The 6,643-nt window shown below is 41.4% G+C and overlaps 2 pseudogenes; both read right to left on the bottom strand.

Moving 5' to 3' along the window:
• Positions 1-1,417: 1,417 nt before the first annotated feature.
• On the bottom strand, positions 1,418-2,452 carry LOC111805524 (annotated as a pseudogene).
• Positions 2,453-2,550: 98 nt separating this feature from the next.
• LOC111805520 lies at positions 2,551-5,893 on the bottom strand (annotated as a pseudogene).
• Between the last annotated feature and the right edge of the window lie 750 nt (positions 5,894-6,643).

Here is a 6,643-nt window from a genome sequence, read left to right as displayed (position 1 = left end):
TCAGTCTACTAAATATAGCTTTACCAGATTTAATCATCTACTATATATAGCTATTTACCATATATAGCTTTACTGGATATAGCGCTATTTACCATATATAGCTTTACCGGATATAGCTTTACCATATATGGCTTTACCAAATATAGCTTTACCGGATATAGCCGTTGACCAAGCTATAAATACAGGGAGCAGACTCCATAACTAACGCTTTCTTGGTGTGATCCTAACAAGTAATGAAGATTATATACTCAATTTTTTCATCCATGTTTGAACTAAGTAAAATTTATAACGAAAATAGTTGAGCACCAAATGAAACTCGACCCATCAACCTTTTCAATCTTTTTTCTACAAAATTCTCTATTTTACCAAGAATGTGATTTTTTTTTTTTCTTTCCCGTAGGAATGGAGTTTTCAACAATATTTTTTTTAAAATTTTATATACATTTAAAAAATCATATTTGTTTCAACCGGAATTTTAATACATAATTTCTACACTATCATTTCTATAAATATATATATATATAACATTCTACTAAATTTAATAATATAATGTTGAATATAATGTTAATAGACTCACATTTTAATATTATAGCATAGTTTAATTAACGAGATATCTTTCTCAAATCAAAATTGTAACGTCCCGTTAGAAAAAAAAAATCGATCTATCGCTGAAAACCTGAGAATTTCGGTGAGGTGTCGAAGTTCTCGGGCAACGCCTAGAACAAGACCCCGCGGCCTCGATGAATCACCAAACACAATTCCCGACTTCAGCCAATGCTCTACGACCGAACACCTGCAAAGAAAACCGAGAGAGAGAGAGAGAGAGAGAGAGAGAGAGATTCAAACTGTGGCGAGATTGAACCGACAGCTCCGACGCCTAAACCGACCAAACCAAGCCGTGAAAGTGACTGTCGGCCTTAGTATGTCCTCCCAAAAGCAAACTCATGCAGCACCGTCGCTTGCTGTCGTTGAAAAAAGGAATCCGAAATAATAATTTTTTAGAAAACTGCAGATCTACCCTTGATGAAAAGATCGTTGTAAATTGTCATAATTTTTTATTTGATTTGGTTATTTGGAGTAGATTTGATTTCGCTATTTGTATTAGATTTGATTTGATTATTTGAATTAGATTTAGTCCTACCAGATTTAGTCATATACAATTTGATAGAGAATGTTTTGTGTGTCACAATGTAGTTCTTGAGTGACATATTAGGGAGAGTCTATATAGTGTGATAGTGAGGTATTCACTTGTAACACTTTGTTTTTATTAGTGATAGGTTGCTACCCGTGGATATAGGAGAACTTCTTTTCTTCCAACCACGTAAATATCTTGGTGTCTCTTTGTGTAATTCTGTTCATTGGTGTTGTGAGTACATTTGTTCCGCTTTCGGCGCACAACAAGTGGTATCAAAGCTAATTAAGATCCTCCAGAAGCGCTGCCATTGAAGATCTCAATGGTATCGCTATGGGCCACACCATGCCAACGGAAGGAGCGGTCGTCGTCCATAACGTCGTGGTCATAAATGAAAAAGAAACCCTCTGGTGGCAGATGAAAATGTAGTCTCTGCTGTAGTTTTTGCAGCTCTTTCTTCAATTTTCCCACGTTATCCGTTGGGTTCACTTCCATTGGTATCTTTGATTCCAAAATTTCGGTTGCACCATTACTTTCAACTTGTTCTTCGATGGCCCACTCGTTGCCACCGTCACAGCCGTTGTCGTTGTCGTTGTCATTGTCGTTGTCGTCGACGGCTACGGCGGCGGCGGCGTTGTCATCCTGGGCGCAGCGGTTGAAACCGTAGGCGACGGCCGCAAACAAACATCAACCTCGGAATTCTCCAACATCTTGCTGTCACGCAAGGAACGTTGATCCTGTAAGTCGGCAAGGGAGGCGTTGGGTTGGAGCATGATCCCGTTGATGGGGCCCACAGAGTTGATTTCGTGGATCCTCTGTTTGAGGCACCCGATTGAATGGTTTAGGTTGATTTGGGGTTGCGATTGGGATTGGGAATTGTTTTGGGATTCGTAAGCTACGAGGAGTTGAATGCGAGAATGCTGGAGGATTTCGCAGAATTCGACGTCACGGTCGTCTTGGAGGACGTGGCCATTGAAGATTAGGGTTTGTTTGGGGATCGGGATATGGTGGAGTTGTCTATATGGGCATTGATAGTACTTGCAAGATGACGGGAATCGGCTCAGTACAAATCAAGATTTTTGACGGGGTTATATGAAAACTCAATGATATGAGATATGTCCTTGACTTGAAGAAAAATTTGATTTCCCTTGGCGTTTTGGATGCGAGTGGTTATCATATCATTTTGGAAGGAGGGAATTTGAAAGTAGCTCGTGGAGCTTTGGTGGCAATTAAAGGAACTAAAAGAGGTAGCATATACTACCTCAACGGAACCACAATAATTGGGCATGCTGCTGTGGCAAGTTCGAAAGAACAAGACATATCGAAATTATGGCACATGAGACTTGGGCATGTTGGTGAGAAGGCGCTTTAGACAATGGTGAACCGAGGAGTCTTTAAGGGTGCCACAACTGGNCTAATTAAGATCCTCCAGAAGCGCTGCCATTGAAGATCTCAATGGTATCGCTATGGGCCACACCATGCCAACGGAAGGAGCGGTCGTCGTCCATAACGTCGTGGTCATAAATGAAAAAGAAACCCTCTGGTGGCAGATGAAAATGTAGTCTCTGCTGTAGTTTTTGCAGCTCTTTCTTCAATTTTCCCACGTTATCCGTTGGGTTCACTTCCATTGGTATCTTTGATTCCAAAATTTCGGTTGCACCATTACTTTCAACTTGTTCTTCGATGGCCCACTCGTTGCCACCGTCACAGCCGTTGTCGTTGTCGTTGTCATTGTCGTTGTCGTCGACGGCTACGGCGGCGGCGGCGTTGTCATCCTGGGCGCAGCGGTTGAAACCGTAGGCGACGGCCGCAAACAAACATCAACCTCGGAATTCTCCAACATCTTGCTGTCACGCAAGGAACGTTGATCCTGTAAGTCGGCAAGGGAGGCGTTGGGTTGGAGCATGATCCCGTTGATGGGGCCCACAGAGTTGATTTCGTGGATCCTCTGTTTGAGGCACCCGATTGAATGGTTTAGGTTGATTTGGGGTTGCGATTGGGATTGGGAATTGTTTTGGGATTCGTAAGCTACGAGGAGTTGAATGCGAGAATGCTGGAGGATTTCGCAGAATTCGACGTCACGGTCGTCTTGGAGGACGTGGCCATTGAAGATTAGGGTTTGTTTGGGGATCGGGATATGGTGGAGTTGTCTATATGGGCATTGATAGTACTTGCAAGATGACGGGAATCGGCTCAGTACAAATCAAGATTTTTGACGGGGTTATATGAAAACTCAATGATATGAGATATGTCCTTGACTTGAAGAAAAATTTGATTTCCCTTGGCGTTTTGGATGCGAGTGGTTATCATATCATTTTGGAAGGAGGGAATTTGAAAGTAGCTCGTGGAGCTTTGGTGGCAATTAAAGGAACTAAAAGAGGTAGCATATACTACCTCAACGGAACCACAATAATTGGGCATGCTGCTGTGGCAAGTTCGAAAGAACAAGACATATCGAAATTATGGCACATGAGACTTGGGCATGTTGGTGAGAAGGCGCTTTAGACAATGGTGAACCGAGGAGTCTTTAAGGGTGCCACAACTGGTAAAATTGATTTCTGTGAACATTGTATATTTAGTAAACAAAAATGTAAAGTTTGGTACAGCTATACACCAAACAAAAGGCATTTTGGGTTGAGGCTCTCAGTTATGCAGTTCACTTGGTGAATCGTTTACCTTTGCTGTAAATGGTGGGAAAACTCTGCTTGAGGTATGGTTAGGTACTCCTTGTTAATGATTATGATAAATTACATGTGTTTGGGTGTCCCGCTTATTATCATGTGACAGACTCAAAGCTGGATCCTAGAGCAAAAAGCCAAGTTTATGGGCTTTACCAAAGGCGTGAAGGGCTATAGGTTATGGTGTCCAGAAACAAGTAAGATTGTTAATAGTCGAGATGTGACATTCGATGAGTCTGGAATGTTTTTGCAGAAAATTGAAAATAATGATGAGGCATTGAAGCAGGTGGAGAAGGTGGTGTTCTCTCCTGATATGGTCGCTCATACTGTACTCCTACTGAAAAACCTATTGATTAGGTAGATAATAACTCTGATGTCTTAGAACAGAAGTAGCAAAGTCGTGTAAATGAAAGAGTGGAGGAACCTGAGTCCATCGCCAGGAATAGACCACGAAGGAAAATTCGAAAACCTGCAAGGTTTGATGATACGATAGCATATGTTTTTCCTTTGATTGATGGAGTTCTCAACAACTACAAAGATGCTATCCAGAGCCTGGATAGATTGCACTGGCAAGAAGCTATGAATCAGGAGATAGCATCATTGGAGATAAATCAAACTTGGGATTTGGTACAACTTCCGAAAGGTAAGAAGGAAATTGGTTGTAAATGGGTTCTTGCGAAAAAAAGAAGATTCTTCTAGTATACATTATAAGGCTCGACTTGTGGGTAAAGGCTTCCAAAAGGTAAGAAGAAAATTGGTTGTAAATGGGTTTTTGCGAAAAAAGAAGATTCTTCTAGTATACGTTATAAAGCTCGACTTGTGGGTAAAGGCTATGCACAAAAGAAGGTATTGATTACAATGAAATTTTCTCACCTGTGGTAAAACATTCTTCCATTCGAATTTTGTTGGCTTTGGTTGCTCAATTTAATATTGAGCTTGTACAACTTGATGTAAAAACTTCCTTTTTGCATGGTGATTTGGATAAGCGACGATCTACTATGGGTTATTTGTTTACTATGGCTGGTGAACTTGTTTGTTGGCGTTCAACATTGCAATCTACTATTGCATTGTCTACCACCGGAGCAGAGTATATGGTAGTAACGGAAGCTTTTAAAGAAGCTATTTGGATGCATAGTTTGATCAATGACTTGGGTATTTTGCACAACATATAGATGTGTTTTGTGATAGCCAGAGTGCTATTTGTTTGTTAAAAATCAAGTTCATCATGCTCGTACTAAACATATTGATGTCCGTTTTCACTTTATTCGAGAAATTATTAGTGAAGGGGACATTCGTTTATTAAAATTGGAACGGCTGATAACCCTGATATGTTGACAAAGGTGATGGCTCGTGAAAAGTTCTGGCATTTTTTGGATTTCATCAACGTTGGAAGAAAGGAGTACTGTGTTGACGTGGTAGCAACTAACTCAATTATCAACTCGGAGATCTTATGACAAGGTGGAGATTGTTGTAAATTGTTATAAGTTTTGATTTGGTTATTTGGATTAGATTTGATTTGGTTATTTGGATTAGATTTAGTCCTATCTGAATTTGAAATCGGGATTTGGGAATGTTTTGTGTCTCACATTGTATTTCTTGAGTGACATATTGGTGAGAGTCTATATAGTGTGACAGTGAACTTGTAACACTTTGTTTTTATTAGTGATTGGTTGCTACCTGTGGATATAGGAGAACTTCTTCTCTCCGAATCACGAAAATATCTTGGTGTCTTTTGTGTAATTTCGTTCATTGGTGTTGTGAATAAGTTTGTTCCACTTTTGGCCCACAAAAAAGATGAGGAAAGGCCAATCGAGAAATAAGGAGAGAAAAAGGAAGAGAAAATAGGTCGAAAGCGTCGCCGGAAGAGAGAGAAAAGATGGAAAACCGCGCTGCGAGTCGTGCGAAGAAGAAAGGATCTGATGGATCCAGATTCGGGTCGAACTCAGACCCGCGACCCAATCGGCCTTAGTCCAGCCCACGCACCTGTAGCCAATGCGGGCTTCGACCCAGACCATTGGCCTGGACCCGTACCCACGACTCGCGATTGCGACCCGTATCCACGACCCGCGATCGCGACCCACATCTGGAACCCGCCTCTGCAACCTGCAAATCGAGGCCCAAACCTATCTTGGCCCAGTAGCCCACTCTGCAGCGCCTCAACCGGACGCGACCTGCGAGCTGACCCGAAACGCACCTCGACCCGCGCCTGCACACAACGTGGCCCACTCCTGGCATGCCACGTGTCGACCTGCGGCGCAAATAGCCCTTCAGCTTGGTCTGCTTAAACGGCTCGGCGCGGCTCCTTGACTTATTCGGCTTGGGTACCCCTATTTTAGCTCACTTTCCACCCATCCAACCCGGTGGGACCTGTTTTTGGCTTCAATTAAGTTAATTGAGGCCGTTGGGACCTGTTTTTGGCTTCAATTAAGTTAATTAAGGCCGTTTTAGTGCTGTATTTCACATATATTAGTTTGATTATTATTAATTTTTTAAATACTAATGAAATTAATGAACGATGTAATAGAAAATGAACTCCATCGATATTTGGAGCAGCTATCAATGAACAAGAGCTAACATATACTAATTAGGGGAAATGCTCGCTAAGGTCAACCAAATAAGTAGTCTTACTATTGTATAGGCTAGAAAAATTATATGATGTATGATGGCTTATGATGACGTATGATGATGTATGTGAATTATATGATGTATGATGTATGAGCTGTGACGTATGATGTTGTCACGTCCCTAAATTTCCACATATCTAGAGTCGCCACTAACGTCTCATGCTCATCTCTAATGCAGAATAAAAATCTAAGAATGCTCATCTTTATTA

This window comes from Cucurbita pepo, chromosome LG11 (genome assembly GCF_002806865.2).
Source record: "Cucurbita pepo subsp. pepo cultivar mu-cu-16 chromosome LG11, ASM280686v2, whole genome shotgun sequence".
Lineage (NCBI taxonomy): Eukaryota > Viridiplantae > Streptophyta > Magnoliopsida > Cucurbitales > Cucurbitaceae > Cucurbita > Cucurbita pepo.
Note: the sequence above shows the minus strand (reverse complement) of the source record. Positions and strands in the feature narration are given on the sequence as shown.